Source organism: Rhinoderma darwinii, chromosome 4 (genome assembly GCF_050947455.1).
Source record: "Rhinoderma darwinii isolate aRhiDar2 chromosome 4, aRhiDar2.hap1, whole genome shotgun sequence".
Classification (NCBI taxonomy): domain Eukaryota; kingdom Metazoa; phylum Chordata; class Amphibia; order Anura; family Rhinodermatidae; genus Rhinoderma; species Rhinoderma darwinii.
The window spans coordinates 358,237,439-358,256,648 of record NC_134690.1 but is presented as its reverse complement, the minus strand read 5'-3'; the positions used below and the strand labels follow the sequence as shown (position 1 = coordinate 358,256,648).

General features: G+C 42.9%; 7 non-coding genes across 7 annotated transcripts; all 7 read right to left on the bottom strand.

The window, feature by feature from the left end:
- Positions 1-297: 297 nt before the first annotated feature.
- On the bottom strand, positions 298-380 carry TRNAL-UAA (transfer RNA leucine (anticodon UAA)). The gene has a single exon. It is a non-coding gene; the product is annotated as a tRNA-Leu (tRNA).
- An 8,483-nt stretch (positions 381-8,863) lies between these two features.
- TRNAL-UAA (transfer RNA leucine (anticodon UAA)) lies at positions 8,864-8,946 on the bottom strand. Its single transcript has one exon. It is a non-coding gene; the product is annotated as a tRNA-Leu (tRNA).
- Positions 8,947-9,825: 879 nt separating this feature from the next.
- TRNAL-UAA (transfer RNA leucine (anticodon UAA)) lies at positions 9,826-9,908 on the bottom strand. Its single transcript has one exon. It is a non-coding gene; the product is annotated as a tRNA-Leu (tRNA).
- An 878-nt stretch (positions 9,909-10,786) lies between these two features.
- TRNAL-UAA (transfer RNA leucine (anticodon UAA)) lies at positions 10,787-10,869 on the bottom strand. The gene has a single exon. It is a non-coding gene; the product is annotated as a tRNA-Leu (tRNA).
- Positions 10,870-11,730: 861 nt separating this feature from the next.
- TRNAL-UAA (transfer RNA leucine (anticodon UAA)) lies at positions 11,731-11,813 on the bottom strand. Its single transcript has one exon. It is a non-coding gene; the product is annotated as a tRNA-Leu (tRNA).
- An 861-nt stretch (positions 11,814-12,674) lies between these two features.
- TRNAL-UAA (transfer RNA leucine (anticodon UAA)) lies at positions 12,675-12,757 on the bottom strand. Its single transcript has one exon. It is a non-coding gene; the product is annotated as a tRNA-Leu (tRNA).
- An 878-nt stretch (positions 12,758-13,635) lies between these two features.
- TRNAL-UAA (transfer RNA leucine (anticodon UAA)) lies at positions 13,636-13,718 on the bottom strand. The gene has a single exon. It is a non-coding gene; the product is annotated as a tRNA-Leu (tRNA).
- Between the last annotated feature and the right edge of the window lie 5,492 nt (positions 13,719-19,210).

Sequence of the window (19,210 nt, the reverse complement as noted above, 5' to 3'; positions counted from 1 at the left end):
AACCGCACAAGCACTGTACAACAAATTGTGTGGGCATGGTAGCAGATATATAACATGATCAGAGTTACAAGTGAAATAATGTTCAATATTATAGGTTTTTCACTTTTTGGATACGCAAAAGAGCCTCTCTTAATCGTTCGAAAGCAACAGAGGAGCTTTTAATTCTGGTATCAACCCCACAGTTAAAGAATTCAATATTGGTTTCTTACAGAAGAAAGACTATGATAAAATGCAATAGTAATCTTTTCTCTTATTCAATGACTGCTCTTTTTTAGTAAACTTCAAGGTTAAAATGCATACCAGGAGTGGGGTTTGAACCCACGCAGATACATATCCATTGGATCTTAAGTCCAACGCCTTAACCACTCGGCCATCCTGGTGTAGTACGCAAGCGAGAGAGTGTACAGGTGAGCGGCAGTTCAATGGAGCCTGATGAATTTGGAAAACAATAAAGAACATCCTATTTTGAGCACGAATTCAAGCGGTATGAACTGTAGAATATTGTGGAATTATCTCACTATGCACCATGATCTGGCTTTTTATGAGGTCGGGCTAGTCAGAGGCCAAAACTCATATGGATACCAACTGAAAATCGGCAGTATTTTTGTATTGCCCTGAAAAGTCGTGTATGACATTTTGAGGTCTTCTAGGACTGTATCCAATATCTTTTAACCTCTTTAACACCAACACAACATAAGTGAATTCAATGGGACAGCAACATATATGGATATGGGTTAGCGGCTCATAGACGGGGGTAAGAATACCCCGGTTTAAAAACACATTACTGTGGAACTATTTATGCTTTTTAAAATTACAACGAACCGCACAAGCACTGTACAACAAATTGTGTGGGCATTGTAGCAGATATATAACGTGATCAGAGTTACAAGTGAATTAATGTTCAATATTATAGGTTTTTCACTTTTTGGATATGTGAAAGAGCCTCTTTTAATCGTTATGGAGCAATTCACACAACCCAAACGAGGAAAACATCCCTTCTTTTGAGGAATAATGGAAGATTGATATTTCTATCCTACCCGTGCCCATATCTTACTTCACCAATTTATATTTTAGAATACAAGAACGTCGAAAGCAACAGAGGAGCTTTTAATTCTGGTATCAACCCCACAGTTAAAGAATTCAATATTGGTTTCTTACAGAAGAAAGACTATGATAAAATGCAATAGTAATCTTTTCTCTTATTCAATGACTGCTTTTTTTTAGTAAACTTTGTAGACTCCAAGGTTAAAATTCATACCAGGAGTGGGGTTCGAACCCACGTGGCCATCCTGGTGTAGTATGCAAGTGAGAGAGTGTACAGGTGAGCGGCAGTTCAAAAGAGCCTGATGAATTTGGAAAACAATAAAGAACATCCTATTTTGAGCACGAATTCAAGCGGTATGAACTGTAGAATATTGTGGAATTATCTCACTATGCACCATGATCTGGCTTTTTATGAGGTCGGGCTAGTCAGAGGCCAAAACTCATATGGATACCAACTGAAAATCGGCAGTATTTTTGTATTGCCCTGAAAAGTCGTGTATGACATTTCGAGGTCTTCTAGGACTGTATCCAATATCTTTTAACCTGTTTAACACCAACACAATATAAGTGAATTCAATGTAACAGCAACATATATGGATATGGGTTAACGGCTCATAGACGGGGGTAAGAATACCCCGGTTTAAAAACACACATTACTGTGGAACTATTTATGCTTTTTAAAATTACAACGAACCGCACAAGCACTGTACTACAAACTGTGTGGGCACGGTAGCAGATATATAACATGATCAGAGTTACAAGTGAAATAATGTTCAATATTATAGGTTTTTCGGGGGGCGTGGCCAGGCACTGATGTGAGCGGTCGCACGGAACTTCGGCTCTGACCAGAGACCCCTATTATTTATCCTGGGAAGGAATTACTGTTGCCACCATTTCTTATAACTTGCGGAGGAAGGGTAAGAGACCCCCGAGGAGCAAAATGGGTCCGTCAAAAGCGGCAGGAGCTGCGGAGAAGTTGAAGGAGTTTGCCCGAGGTGCGGTCCAAGATGGCGGCCGCGGCGAGTCCTCACAGCATGGAGCAGAGGGGCCGGCAAAAGTTCCTGGAGGGCAGTCGGAGTTATGCCCTGCGGCTGAGGTAACAGCACAGCCTGGCCTGACATTGCAGCAAGTATCGGAGACGCTGCTGGCGGCGATATTAGAGACCAAGACCTCGGTCACAACAAAAATAGAGGAGGTTAAGGTGGATGTGGGTCTCCTGAGGCAGGATTTGCACAACTTGAGGGACCGAGTCGAGCATGCTGAAACCAGGTTGTCCGACCTGGAGGACCGTACAGCTAATATACCCCGCACTCTTCGAGACCTCTCTGGCAAGGTGGATTTATGGCGCCAGAAAGCGGATGATTTGGAGAACAGGCTGAGGAGGAACAACCTTCGAATCATAGGCCTACCAGAACGAGCAGAAGGATCCCGTCCGGACGAGTTTACAGAGAAATGGCTGAAAGATATGTTTCCAGATACCGTGTTTTCGCAGGCTTTTGCAGTGGAAAGAGCGCACAGGGTTCCGGCGAGGCCGCCACCCCCTGGAGCGAACCCTCGACCATTCCTGGCGAGATTGTTAAATTGTAAGGACCGGGATCTGGTCCTGCAGGCAGCCAGACGCAAGGGGGCCATTAAAGTGGACAACGTCACGGTGTCGATTTTCCCCGATTTCTCTCCGGAACTACAACGTCAACGCGCATCGTTTGTGATGATTAAACGAAAGCTGCGAGACCGACAAATTCCATATTCTATGGCTTATCCGGCCCGCTTGAGAGTCGTCGATGGAGATCGAGCAGTATTTTTTGCCAACCCAGAGGAGGCGGATGAATGGTTGCTGAGGAATATGAGGTCGCCTAGAAGATGAAGGATTTCTTGGGGACTTAAGCGCTGGCATGGTGAATATGTATCCTGAACGGACTTTTGCTGTCTTGCATGTGGGGAGAGGTTATACTTGGGGGAGACATTGTTTAAAGTTTCCTATCATAATGCTTTATCTTCCTGTATTATGCCTATAAGGGGGGTCGGAGTTCAGAATCGTTCCAGATCATATATTATTCCTGCTACGATATGTGATTGTAGTAGGTTACCGAAGTGTTAATAGGGGATTCTGACCAACGGGTGGTTGTTCCTCTTATTCTGTGGCACAGTAAAGCACATTACAGGGGGGAACTTGTTGGAGTACGCAGCCTGATTTGTGATTCCACTGTGTATATTCCTTAGCGGTGGAAGCTACCCCCTGCATATATAGTATATAGCTATTGAGCTCCTGTTGAGCTCCTGATGGCTAACTGGGTTTTTATGTGGTTCATGTTTTTGATCTCTGTTTTACACTATGTCAGACAACGAGTACCTTACATTTTAAGAGCTGCATATCAGGGAACGGCACTACCTAGGGAAAGGGGGAGGGGGGAGAGGGAAGGGCTGTTATCGGTACATAGAGAGTGTTCTAAGTATGGCGTCACTTAAGTTCTTGTCCTGGAATGTGAGGGGCATGGGGACTCCAAGGAAACGGAATATGATTTTTTCTGTGCTCAAGAATGTGAACCCACATATAATCTGTCTTCAGGAGACGCATCTGACAGCAGACACAGTACAGTTTCTATGTAAGCCCTGGATTCAGTGGAGTAGACACTCTGTTAGAACTTCTGCCTCTAGAGGGGTATCTCTATTAATACATAGAACTCTTAGGTGGGAAGTGATGCATACCAGAATTGATCCTGAGGGGAGATACGTATTTGTGCATGCCAACATTAACTCCACACCTTATGTCGTAATGGGGATATATAACCCACCGCCAGGGTCTCTGGCACTACTTAGGGAGGCTGTTTCCTTTGCTTCCGCATATCAAGAAGCCAGAGTGATCCTCCTAGGAGACATGAACCTTATAATGGATCAGTCTATTGATCGGTTCCTGTTGAGGGGAGAGGGTGACGTAAGACAAGGGGTCTCCCCATTAGCCTCATTAATGGAGGAGATAGGCTGGGTAGATCTATGGAGAGTTAGTCATATGGGACTTCGTGAATTCACATGTCACACACCACAATTTGATGCATTGTCTCGTATAGATTATATTTTTGGCACGCCCTCTGTATATAACTCTATGGAAAGCATTGAACATCTTCCCAGAGCAATTTCTGATCACAGTCCGATTCTTCTGCAAATGTCATTACCGGAGGTGGGTAGGAGGGGGGCCCTTAAAATTCACCCGTTTTGGCTCCAATTAATCAAACCGAATGATAGGATCCCAGATCAGCTAGATGTCTTTCTCGAAGCACATAGGCAGGAGCAGAATGGGATACGCTGAAAGCGTATTTGAGAGGCTGCCTGAAATCATCAATATCATTTGTTAAGCGCTCCTCGGCCCAAAGGGAAAGGGATTTGGCGGGAAAGTGTGGAGAATTGGAGGCCGTGTTTGTGGGTGATCCCTCCCCACAAAACAGGGAGGCTTGGCTCTCGGTGGGGAGGGATTATCTTCTAGTACTGCAGGAGAAGGCGGAACGTAGAATCTTCTTCACTGGCCAATCCTTTTTTGAATTGGGTAACCAATCCGGCAAACTCTTGGCTCATGTGGTGAGACAGAATACCTTGTCTCCTCCAGTGTTGAACATTCGAAACGCTCAGAATATTTTGGTCCATACCTCCCAGGAGATAGTGGCTCAATTTGCAGACTTCTATAGGGACTTATATACGTCTAGGGCTGGGCACTCAAGGGAAGAGTTGGGGAAATATTTGGATGACATGCAGTTTCCACAGTTGACGGAGGAGGGTTGTGAGTTACTAGAGTCCCCCTTCACAGTAGAGGAGATTTCTGAGTGTATATTGGATATGACTAAAGGTAAGGCCTCGGGCCCGGATGGGATTCCTCTGGAAGTATATATTCAATACATTGAGGTTATGTCAGCCCAACTTCTTTCTCTATTTGAGGCGTGCTTATTGGCGGGGGACCTGGCGGATTCTATGAAAGAAGCTACCATAGTAGTTATTCTGAAACCAGGCAAGAACCCAGAGGATTGTGGTTCTTACCGTCCCATATCACTGCTTAACATAGACTATAAGATACTGACTAAATTAATGGCCAATAGACTAGCGCGGGTCATCAATGATGTCATACACTCTGATCAGACCGGTTTTATACCAGGGAAATCCATTTCGGATAGTATTCGTAGAGCTCAGGTGGTTACTCAGATGGGGTGGTGGGAGCAGCAGGATTGGGCGCTGGCATCCTTGGATGCTGCCAAGGCATTTGACTCTGTAGAGTGGACATACCTATGTGGGGTCCTCAGGAAATTTGGGTTTGGAACTACCTTTATCAAATGGATTACGATCATATATAAAGAGCCTCGAGCATCGGTAGTGGTTAATGGGATTTTGTCCCCCTCCTTTTTGCTTCATAGGGGTACGAGACAGGGGTGCCCATTGTCCCCATTATTGTTCGCACTGGCTATAGAGCCCCTGGCTATAGGGATTCGAAAAGATAGGGCCTTTCAGGGAATTCGTATCGGACCGCGGGAAGACCGCATAGGACTGTACGCTGACGATATGCTGCTGTTCCTGGCCAACCCGAATGCCTCATTACCCAGGGCTATGAGATTGATGGAGGTGTTTAGCAGTTTTTCGGGCCTGCATGTTAACTGGAGTAAGTCCTATCTCATGCCTCTCCATTCTAACAATTGTGGGTGGGGTTCACATTTTCAGGGTCTACAAGTGGTGCATAGTTTTAAATACCTGGGAGTTTGGATATCTAGGGATAGTTCACACTCCTACGATATTAATGTGTACACTCTACTATCATATTTGAAAGATACATTTGCAGTCTGGAAGTCACTCCCCTTATCAGTGGCAGGTAGAATTAACCTAATTAAAATGGTAGTGCTACCTAAATTGCTATATGTCTTGGAGCACGCGGACACAATGGTTCCTAAAAAGTTCTTTCATTTGGTCAACTCTATATTTACTCCATTTATCTGGGGAAAGAATAGACATAAGCTCAAAATAGACACTCTGCAGAGGCCCAAACAGAGGGGGGGTGCGGCCCTACCGGATGTGTTTTTATACTATTTGGCAGGTCAACTTAGATATATTAGGCTGTGGATGTTGGATGATCCATTGCCCAATGCCGAACATCATTTAGCACATTTTCTCAGAGTACCTAACTTATGGCCCGTTCTAGAACCACATGATTTTAGCCCTAAGCATACGTTACCGTTGATTAAACTGGCGAAGCAGGTGTGGGCTCATGCAAAATCACTGCTGAAATTTAAGGATACGGTAGCGGAGTTGCCGTTGTGGTCCAACCATGGATTACCTCACTTTTTGGGATTGCAGGATCAGGCATTTTGGGAGGGTTTAGAGGTGACACAACTGATGCATTTGAGTACTGGAGATGGACACGCGTTATCAGCAAGGGAGATACAAGATACATTCCAGGTGCCAGAGAGGGATACATTTAGATGTGTACAGCTGCACCATGCTCTCAGGGCCCAATTCAGACACGCTCAGACTTTGATATCTTCCCTACCCCTTATAGGGGTGCTTCGAACACAAGGCCCGCGGGGCCTGATATCAGTAGTTTACACGTTCCTGCTGTCTCAAAGGTTAGCACATGCGGGATGTGCGGTGGAACTCAGATGGAAGGGGCTGATTCCGAACCTGACTGAGGGGGATTGGCTTGATGCAATGTCTTCACACCTTGCGGTTTCACCAGCGGCTAATAATAAAATGACGCAGCTATATATCATCCATAGATGTTATATAACTCCTACCAGGCTATTGCATATGGGCAGATCTTCCTCGGCTAGTTGTAAAAGATGCCAGCATGATCGGGCAGACTTTGACCACATGGTGTGGCACTGCCCGGTAATAGCTAAATTCTGGAGAGAGGTCACAGATTTTCTCTCATCAGTAACAGGTAAACGAGTCCCCTGTGAGCCTGGGCTATGTTTGTTGGGTCTGATCCCACCAAACTCCTGGTCACACTATGAAGGTATATTTTTACGGGAGACCCTGTTCATGGCCAGGAAGGCTATTGCACTTCGTTGGATGGGAGATCTTCACCCAACGGTTCCACAATGGAAATCACTGCTCAACTCAGTAATACCTTACGCTAATCTAGTATACAAACATAGGGGATGTCCGTATAAATTTCTGGAAGTGTGGGGTAGTTGGTGCTCTCTTGCATCATTTAATGTAGGTGACCTCAGGTCCTCCCTAAACAGTCTTGGGGTTTAATTGAGTAAGCAGGGACGGGGTAGCGGGCCCCAATTGGGGGGGGGGGGGGAGGTTCGATAGGGGGTTGGACGAGATCAGTCCTGGATTGTACAAGTATGTATAACAGGGTTGTATATATTTGCATTGCTTTTGTTCCTATAAATGTAATGGGTATGCTCAGTAGCATACCGGAAAAGGATGTACCACATCTTATTCTCATTGTGTAACGGAGATCGAGTTTGTTGTTTGTATGGTTATGTTACATTGAAATAATGGGTTTCTTGCATGTCACCCAAAATATTATGTTTATCATACCTTGTGCACTGTGTATTTTCAATAAAATGAGTTTAAAAAAAATATTATAGGTTTTTCACTTTTTGGATACGCAAAAGAGCCTCTCTTAATCGTTAGGGAGCAATTCACACAACACAAACAAGGAAAACATCCCTTCTTTTGAGGAATAATGGAAGATTGAGATTTCTATCCTACCCGTGCCCATATCTTACTTCACCAATTTATATTTTAGAATACAAGAACGTCGAAAGCAACAGAGGAGCTTTTAATTCTGGTATCAACCCCACAGTTAAAGAATTCAATATTGGTTTCTTACAGAAGAAAGACTATGATAAAATGCAATAGTAATCTTTTCTCTTATTCAATGACTGCTCTTTTTTTAGTAAACTCCGTAGACTCCAAGGTTACCACTCGGCCTTAACCACTCGGCCATCCTGGTGTAGTCTGCAAGTGAGAGCGTGTACAGGTGAGCGGCAGTTCAAGAGAGCCTGATGAATTTGGAAAACAATAAAGAACATCCTATTTTGAGCACGAATTCAAGCGGTATGAACTGTAGAATATTGTGGAATTATCTCACTATGCACCATGATCTGGCTTTTTATGAGGTCGGGCTAGTCAGAGGCCAAAACTCATATGGATACCAACTGAAAATCGGCAGTATTTTTGTATTGCCCTGAAAAGTCGTGTATGACATTTCGAGGTCTTCTAGGACTGTATCCAATATCTTTTAACCTCTTTAACACCAACACAACATAAGTGAATTCAATCTGACAGCAACATATATGGATATGGGTTAACGGCTCATAGACGGGGGTAAGAATACCCCGGTTTAAAAACACACATTACTGTGGAACTATTTATGCTTTTTAAAATTACAACGAACCGCACAAGCACTGTACTACAAACTGTGTGGGCACGGTAGCAGATATATAACATGATCAGAGTTACAAGTGAAATAATGTTCAATATTATAGGTTTTTCACTTTTTGGATACGCAAAAGAGCCTCTCTTAATCGTTAGGGAGCAATTCACACAACACAAACAAGGAAAACATCCCTTCTTTTGAGGAATAATGGAAGATTGAGATTTCTATCCTACCCGTGCCCATATCTTACTTCACCAATTTATATTTTAGAATACAAGAACGTCGAAAGCAACAGAGGAGCTTTTAATTCTGGTATCAACCCCACAGTTAAAGAATTCAATATTGGTTTCTTACAGAAGAAAGACTATGATAAAATGCAATAGTAATCTTTTCTCTTATTCAATAACTGCTCTTTTTTTTAGTAAACTCCGTAGACTCCAAGGTTAAAATGCATACCAGGAGTGGGGTTTGAACCCACGTGGATACATATCCATTGGATCTTAAGTCCAACGCCTTAACCACTCGGCCATCCTGGTGTAGTCTGCAAGTGAGAGCGTGTACAGGTGAGCGGCAGTTCAAGAGAGCCTGATGAATTTGGAAAACAATAAAGAACATCCTATTTTGAGCACGAATTCAAGCGGTATGAACTGTAGAATATTGTGGAATTATCTCACTATGCACCATGATCTGGCTTTTTATGAGGTCGGGCTAGTCAGAGGCCAAAACTCATATGGATACCAACTGAAAATCGGCAGTATTTTTGTATTGCCCTGAAAAGTCGTGTATGACATTTCGAGGTCTTCTAGGACTGTATCCAATATCTTTTAACCTCTTTAACACCAACACAACATAAGTGAATTCAATGGGACAGCAACATATATGGATATGGGTTAACGGCTCATAGACGGGGGTAAGAATACCCCGGTTTAAAAACACACATTACTGTGGAACTATTTATGCTTTTTAAAATTACAACGAACCGCACAAGCACTGTACAACAAACTGTGTGGGCACGGTAGCAGATATATAACATGATCAGAGTTACAAGTGAAATAATGTTCAATATTATAGGTTTTTCACTTTTTGGATACGCAAAAGAGCCTCTCTTAATCGTTAGGGAGCAATTCACACAACACAAACAAGGAAAACATCCCTTCTTTTGAGGAATAATGGAAGATTGAGATTTCTATCCTACCCGTGCCCATATCTTACTTCACCAATTTATATTTTAGAATACAAGAACGTCGAAAGCAACAGAGGAGCTTTTAATTCTGGTATCAACCCCACAGTTAAAGAATTCAATATTGGTTTCTTACAGAAGAAAGACTATGATAAAATGCAATAGTAATCTTTTCTCTTATTCAATAACTGCTCTTTTTTTTAGTAAACTCCGTAGACTCCAAGGTTAAAATGCATACCAGGAGTGGGGTTTGAACCCACGTGGATACATATCCATTGGATCTTAAGTCCAACGCCTTAACCACTCGGCCATCCTGGTGTAGTCTGCAAGTGAGAGCGTGTACAGGTGAGCGTCAGTTCAATCGAGCCTGATGAATTTGGAAAACAATAAAGAACATCCTATTTTGAGCACGAATTCAAGCGGTATGAACTGTAGAATATTGTGGAATTATCTCACTATGCACCATGATCTGGCTTTTTATGAGGTCGGGCTAGTCAGAGGCCAAAACTCATATGGATACCAACTGAAAATCGGCAGTATTTTTGTATTGCCCTGAAAAGTCGTGTATGACATTTCGAGGTCTTCTAGGACTGTATCCAATATCTTTTAACCTCTTTAACACCAACACAACATAAGTGAATTCAATCTGACAGCAACATATATGGATATGGGTTAACGGCTCATAGACGGGGGTAAGAATACCCCGGTTTAAAAACACACATTACTGTGGAACTATTTATGCTTTTTAAAATTACAACGAACCGCACAAGCACTGTACTACAAACTGTGTGGGCACGGTAGCAGATATATAACATGATCAGAGTTACAAGTGAAATAATGTTCAATATTATAGGTTTTTCACTTTTTGGATATGCAAAAGAGCCTCTCTTAATCGTTAGGGAGCAATTCACACAACACAAACAAGGAAAACATCCCTTCTTTGGAGGAATAATGGAAGATTGAGATTTCTATCCTACCCGTGCCCATATCTTGCTTCACCAATTTATATTTTAGAATACAAGAACGTCGAAAGCAACAGAGGAGCTTTTAATTCTGGTATCAACCCCACAGTTAAAGAATTCAATATTGGTTTCTTACAGAAGAAAGACTATGATAAAATGCAATAGTAATCTTTTCTCTTATTCAATGACTGCTCTTTTTTTAGTAAACTCCGTAGACTCCAAGGTTAAAATGCATACCAGGAGTGGGGTTTGAAGCCACGTGGATACATATCCATCGGATCTTAAGCCCAACGCCTTAACCACTCGGCCATCCTGGTGTGGTATGCAAGTGAGAGAGTGTACAGATGAGCGGCAGTTCAGGAGAGCCTGATGAATTTGGAAAACAATAAAGAACATCCTATTTTGAGCACGAATTCAAGCGGTATGAACTGTAGAATATTGTGGAATTATCTCACTATGCACCATGATCTGGCTTTTTATGAGGTCGGGCTAGTCAGAGGCCAAAACTCATATGGATACCAACTGAAAATCGGCAGTATTTTTGTATTGCCCTGAAAAGTCGTGTATGACATTTTCAGGTCTTCTAGGACTGTATCCAATATCTTTTAACCTCTTTAACACCAACACAACATAAGTGAATTCAATGGGACAGCAACACATATGGATATGGGTTAACGGCTCATAGACGGGGGTAAGAATACCCCGGTTTAAAAACACACATTACTGTGGAACTATTTATGCTTTTTAAAATTACAACGAACCGCACAAGCACTGTACTACAAACTGTGTGGGCACGGTAGCAGATATATAACATGATCAGAGTTACAAGTGAAATAATGTTCAATATTATAGGTTTTTCACTTTTTGGATACGCAAAAGAGCCTCTCTTAATCGTTAGGGAGCAATTCACACAACACAAACAAGGAAAACATCCCTTCTTTTGAGGAATAATGGAAGATTGAGATTTCTATCCTACCCGTGCCCATATCTTACTTCACCAATTTATATTTTAGAATACAAGAACGTCGAAAGCAACAGAGGAGCTTTTAATTCTGGTATCAACCCCACAGTTAAAGAATTCAATATTGGTTTCTTACAGAAGAAAGACTATGATAAAATGCAATAGTAATCTAATCTTTTCTTTTAGTAAACTCCGTAGACTCCAAGGTTAAAATGCATACCAGGAGAGGGGTTTGAACCCACGTGGATACATATCCATTGGATCTTAAGTCCAACGCCTTAACCACTCGGCCATCCTGGTGTAGTCTGTAAGTGAGAGAGTGTACAGGTGAGCGGCAGTTCAAGAGAGCCTGATGAATTTGGAAAACAATAAAGAACATCCTATTTTGAGCACGAATTCAAGCGGTATGAACTGTAGAATATTGTGGAATTATCTCACTATGCACCATGATCTGGCTTTTTATGAGGTCGGGCTAGTCAGAGGCCAAAACTCATATGGATACCAACTGAAAATCGGCAGTATTTTTGTATTGCCCTGAAAAGTCGTGTATGACATTTCGAGGTCTTCTAGGACTGTATCCAATATCTTTTAACCTCTTTAACACCAACACAACATAAGTGAATTCAATGGGACAGCAACACATATGGATATGGGTTAACGGCTCATAGACGGGGGTAAGAATACCCCGGTTTAAAAACACACATTACTGTGGAACTATTTATGCTTTTTAAAATTACAACGAACCGCACAAGCACTGTACTACAAACTGTGTGGGCACGGTAGCAGATATATAACATGATCAGAGTTACAAGTGAAATAATGTTCAATATTATAGGTTTTTCACTTTTTGGATACGCAAAAGAGCCTCTCTTAATCGTTAGGGAGCAATTCACACAACACAAACAAGGAAAACATCCCTTCTTTTGAGGAATAATGGAAGATTGAGATTTCTATCCTACCCGTGCCCATATCTTACTTCACCAATTTATATTTTAGAATACAAGAACGTCGAAAGCAACAGAGGAGCTTTTAATTCTGGTATCAACCCCACAGTTAAAGAATTCAATATTGGTTTCTTACAGAAGAAAGACTATGATAAAATGCAATAGTAATCTAATCTTTTCTTTTAGTAAACTCCGTAGACTCCAAGGTTAAAATGCATACCAGGAGAGGGGTTTGAACCCACGTGGATACATATCCATTGGATCTTAAGTCCAACGCCTTAACCACTCGGCCATCCTGGTGTAGTCTGTAAGTGAGAGAGTGTACAGGTGAGCGGCAGTTCAAGAGAGCCTGATGAATTTGGAAAACAATAAAGAACATCCTATTTTGAGCACGAATTCAAGCGGTATGAACTGTAGAATATTGTGGAATTATCTCACTATGCACCATGATCTGGCTTTTTATGAGGTCGGGCTAGTCAGAGGCCAAAACTCATATGGATACCAACTGAAAATCGGCAGTATTTTTGTATTGCCCTGAAAAGTCGTGTATGACATTTCGAGGTCTTCTAGGACTGTATCCAATATCTTTTAACCTCTTTAACACCAACACAACATAAGTGAATTCAATCTGACAGCAACATATATGGATATGGGTTAACGGCTCATAGACGGGGGTAAGAATACCCCGGTTTAAAAACACACATTACTGTGGAACTATTTATGCTTTTTAAAATTACAACGAACCGCACAAGCACTGTACAACAAACTGTGTGGGCACGGTAGCAGATATATAACATGATCAGAGTTACAAGTGAAATAATGTTCAATATTATAGGTTTTTCACTTTTTGGATACGCAAAAGAGCCTCTCTTAATCGTTAGGGAGCAATTCACACAACACAAACAAGGAAAACATCCCTTCTTTTGAGGAATAATGGAAGATTGAGATTTCTATCCTACCCGTGACCATATCTTACTTCACCAATTTATATTTTAGAATACAAGAACGTCGAAAGCAACAGAGGAGCTTTTAATTCTGGTATCAACCCCACAGTTAAAGAATTCAATATTGGTTTCTTACAGAAGAAAGACTATGATAAAATGCAATAGTAATCTTTTCTCTTATTCAATGACTTCTCTTTTTTTAGTAAACTTTGTAGACTCCAAGGTTAAAATAAATACCAGGAGTGGGGTTTGAACTCACGCGGATACATATCCATTGGATCTTAAGCCCAACGCCTTAACCACTCGGCCACCCTGGTGTAGTATGCAAGTGAGAGAGTGTACAGGTGAGCGGCAGTTCAGGAGAGCCTGATGAATTTGGAAAACAATGAAGAACATCCTATTTTGAGCACGAATTCAAGCGGTATGAACTGTAGAATATTGTGGAATTATCTCACTATGCACCATGATCTGGCTTTTTATGAGGTCGGACTAGTCAGAGGCCAAAACTCATATGGATACCAACTGAAAATCGGCAGTTTTTTTGTATTGCCCTGAAAAGTCGTGTATGACGTTTTCAGGTCTTCTAGGACTGTATCCAATATCTTTTAACCTCTTTAACACCAACACAACATAAGTGAATTCAATGGGACAGCAACATATATGGATATGGGTTAACGGCTCATAGACGGGGGTAAGAATACCCCGGTTTAAAAACACACATTACTGTGGAACTATTTATGCTTTTTAAAATTACAACGAACCGCACAAGCACTGTACAACAAACTGTGTGGGCATTGTAGCAGATATATAACGTGATCAGAGTTACAAGTGAATTAATGTTCAATATTATAGGTTTTTCACTTTTTGGATATGTGAAAGAGCCTCTTTTAATCGTTATGGAGCAATTCACACAACCCAAACGAGGAAAACATCCCTTCTTTTGAGGAATAATGGAAGATTGATATTTCTATCCTACCCGTGCCCATATCTTACTTCACCAATTTATATTTTAGAATACAAGAACGTCGAAAGCAACAGAGGAGCTTTTAATTCTGGTATCAACCCCACAGTTAAAGAATTCAATATTGGTTTCTTACAGAAGAAAGACTATGATAAAATGCAATAGTAATCTTTTCTCTTATTCAATGACTGCTTTTTTTTAGTAAACTTTGTAGACTCCAAGGTTAAAATTCATACCAGGAGTGGGGTTCGAACCCACGTGGCCATCCTGGTGTAGTATGCAAGTGAGAGAGTGTACAGGTGAGCGGCAGTTCAAAAGAGCCTGATGAATTTGGAAAACAATAAAGAACATCCTATTTTGAGCACGAATTCAAGCGGTATGAACTGTAGAATATTGTGGAATTATCTCACTATGCACCATGATCTGGCTTTTTATGAGGTCGGGCTAGTCAGAGGCCAAAACTCATATGGATACCAACTGAAAATCGGCAGTATTTTTGTATTGCCCTGAAAAGTCGTGTATGACATTTCGAGGTCTTCTAGGACTGTATCCAATATCTTTTAACCTGTTTAACACCAACACAATATAAGTGAATTCAATGTAACAGCAACATATATGGATATGGGTTAACGGCTCATAGACGGGGGTAAGAATACCCCGGTTTAAAAACACACATTACTGTGGAACTATTTATGCTTTTTAAAATTACAACGAACCGCACAAGCACTGTACTACAAACTGTGTGGGCACGGTAGCAGATATATAACATGATCAGAGTTACAAGTGAAATAATGTTCAATATTATAGGTTTTTCGGGGGGCGTGGCCAGGCACTGATGTGAGCGGTCGCACGGAACTTCGGCTCTGACCAGAGACCCCTATTATTTATCCTGGGAAGGAATTACTGTTGCCACCATTTCTTATAACTTGCGGAGGAAGGGTAAGAGACCCCCGAGGAGCAAAATGGGTCCGTCAAAAGCGGCAGGAGCTGCGGAGAAGTTGAAGGAGTTTGCCCGAGGTGCGGTCCAAGATGGCGGCCGCGGCGAGTCCTCACAGCATGGAGCAGAGGGGCCGGCAAAAGCTCCTGGAGGGCAGTCGGAGTTATGCCCTGCGGCTGAGGTAACAGCACAGCCTGGCCTGACATTGCAGCAAGTATCGGAGACGCTGCTGGCGGCGATATTAGAGACCAAGACCTCGGTCACAACAAAAATAGAGGAGGTTAAGGTGGATGTGGGTCTCCTGAGGCAGGATTTGCACAACTTGAGGGACCGAGTCGAGCATGCTGAAACCAGGTTGTCCGACCTGGAGGACCGTACAGCTAATATACCCCGCACTCTTCGAGACCTCTCTGGCAAGGTGGATTTATGGCGCCAGAAAGCGGATGATTTGGAGAACAGGCTGAGGAGGAACAACCTTCGAATCATAGGCCTACCAGAACGAGCAGAAGGATCCCGTCCGGACGAGTTTACAGAGAAATGGCTGAAAGATATGTTTCCAGATACCGTGTTTTCGCAGGCTTTTGCAGTGGAAAGAGCGCACAGGGTTCCGGCGAGGCCGCCACCCCCTGGAGCGAACCCTCGACCATTCCTGGCGAGATTGTTAAATTGTAAGGACCGGGATCTGGTCCTGCAGGCAGCCAGACGCAAGGGGGCCATTAAAGTGGACAACGTCACGGTGTCGATTTTCCCCGATTTCTCTCCGGAACTACAACGTCAACGTGCATTGTTTGTGATGATTAAACGAAAGCTGCGAGACCGACAAATTCCATATTCTATGGCTTATCCGGCCCGCTTGAGAGTCGTCGATGGAGATCGAGCAGTATTTTTTGCCAACCCAGAGGAGGCGGATGAATGGTTGCTGAGGAATATGAGGTCGCCTAGAAGATGAAGGATTTCTTGGGGACTTAAGCGCTGGCATGGTGAATATGTATCCTGAACGGACTTTTGCTGTCTTGCATGTGGGGAGAGGTTATACTTGGGGGAGACATTGTTTAAAGTTTCCTATCATAATGCTTTATCTTCCTGTATTATGCCTATAAGGGGGGTCGGAGTTCAGAATCGTTCCAGATCATATATTATTCCTGCTACGATATGTGATTGTAGTAGGTTACCGAAGTGTTAATAGGGGATTCTGACCAACGGGTGGTTGTTCCTCTTATTCTGTGGCACAGTAAAGCACATTACAGGGGGGAACTTGTTGGAGTACGCAGCCTGATTTGTGATTCCACTGTGTATATTCCTTAGCGGTGGAAGCTACCCCCTGCATATATAGTATATAGCTATTGAGCTCCTGTTGAGCTCCTGATGGCTAACTGGGTTTTTATGTGGTTCATGTTTTTGATCTCTGTTTTACACTATGTCAGACAACGAGTACCTTACATTTTAAGAGCTGCATATCAGGGAACGGCACTACCTAGGGAAAGGGGGAGGGGGGAGAGGGAAGGGCTGTTATCGGTACATAGAGAGTGTTCTAAGTATGGCGTCACTTAAGTTCTTGTCCTGGAATGTGAGGGGCATGGGGACTCCAAGGAAACGGAATATGATTTTTTCTGTGCTCAAGAATGTGAACCCACATATAATCTGTCTTCAGGAGACGCATCTGACAGCAGACACAGTACAGTTTCTATGTAAGCCCTGGATTCAGTGGAGTAGACACTCTGTTAGAACTTCTGCCTCTAGAGGGGTATCTCTATTAATACATAGAACTCTTAGGTGGGAAGTGATGCATACCAGAATTGATCCTGAGGGGAGATACGTATTTGTGCATGCCAACATTAACTCCACACCTTATGTCGTAATGGGGATATATAACCCACCGCCAGGGTCTCTGGCACTACTTAGGGAGGCTGTTTCCTTTGCTTCCGCATATCAAGAAGCCAGAGTGATCCTCCTAGGAGACATGAACCTTATAATGGATCAGTCTATTGATCGGTTCCTGTTGAGGGGAGAGGGTGACGTAAGACAAGGGGTCTCCCCATTAGCCTCATTAATGGAGGAGATAGGCTGGGTAGATCTATGGAGAGTTAGTCATATGGGACTTCGTGAATTCACATGTCACACACCACAATTTGATGCATTGTCTCGTATAGATTATATTTTTGGCACGCCCTCTGTATATAACTCTATGGAAAGCATTGAACATCTTCCCAGAGCAATTTCTGATCACAGTCCGATTCTTCTGCAAATGTCATTACCGGAGGTGGGTAGGAGGGGGGCCCTTAAAATTCACCCGTTTTGGCTCCAATTAATCAAACCGAATGATAGGATCCCAGATCAGCTAGATGTCTTTCTCGAAGCACATAGGCAGGAGCAGAATGGGATACGCTGAAAGCGTATTTGAGAGGCTGCCTGAAATCATCAATATCATTTGTTAAGCGCTCCTCGGCCCAAAGGGAAAGGGATTTGGCGGGAAAGTGTGGAGAATTGGAGGCCGTGTTTGTGGGTGATCCCTCCCCACAAAACAGGGAGGCTTGGCTCTCGGTGGGGAGGGATTATCTTCTAGTACTGCAGGAGAAGGCGGAACGTAGAATCTTCTTCACTGGCCAATCCTTTTTTGAATTGGGTAACCAATCCGGCAAACTCTTGGCTCATGTGGTGAGACAGAATACCTTGTCTCCTCCAGTGTTGAACATTCGAAACGCTCAGAATATTTTGGTCCATACCTCCCAGGAGATAGTGGCTCAATTTGCAGACTTCTATAGGGACTTATATACGTCTAGGGCTGGGCACTCAAGGGAAGAGTTGGGGAAATATTTGGATGACATGCAGTTTCCACAGTTGACGGAGGAGGGTTGTGAGTTACTAGAGTCCCCCTTCACAGTAGAGGAGATTTCTGAGTGTATATTGGATATGACTAAAGGTAAGGCCTCGGGCCCGGATGGGATTCCTCTGGAAGTATATATTCAATACATTGAGGTTATGTCAGCCCAACTTCTTTCTCTATTAGAGGCGTGCTTATTGGCGGGGGACCTGGCGGATTCTATGAAAGAAGCTACCATAGTAGTTATTCTGAAACCAGGCAAGAACCCAGAGGATTGTGGTTCTTACCGTCCCATATCACTGCTTAACATAGACTATAAGATACTGACTAAATTAATGGCCAATAGACTAGCGCGGGTCATCAATGATGTCATACACTCTGATCAGACCGGTTTTATACCAGGGAAATCCACTTCGGATAGTATTCGTAGAGCTCAGGTGGTTACTCAGATGGGGTGGTGGGAGCAGCAGGATTGGGCGCTGGCATCCTTGGATGCTGCCAAGACATTTGACTCTGTAGAGTGGACATACCTATGTGGGGTCCTCAGGAAATTTGGGTTTGGAACTACCTTTATCAAATGGATTACGATCATATATAAAGAGCCTCGAGCATCGGTAGTGGTTAATGGGATTTTGTCCCCCTCCTTTTTGCTTCATAGGGGTACGAGACAGGGGTGCCCATTGTCCCCATTATTGTTCGCACTGGCTATAGAGCCCCTGGCTATAGGGATTCGAAAAGATAGGGCCTTTCAGGGAATTCGTATCGGACCGCGGGAAGACCGCATAGGACTGTACGCTGACGATATGCTGCTGTTCCTGGCCAACCCGAATGCCTCATTACCCAGGGCTATGAGATTGATGGAGGTGTTTAGCAGTTTTTCGGGCCTGCATGTTAACTGGAGTAAGTCCTATCTCATGCCTCTCCATTCTAACAATTGTGGGTGGGGTTCACATTTTCAGGGTCTACAAGTGGTGCATAGTTTTAAATACCTGGGAATTTGGATATCTAGGGATAGTTCACACTCCTACGATATTAATGTGTACACTCTACTATCATATTTGAAAGATACATTTGCAGTCTGGAAGTCACT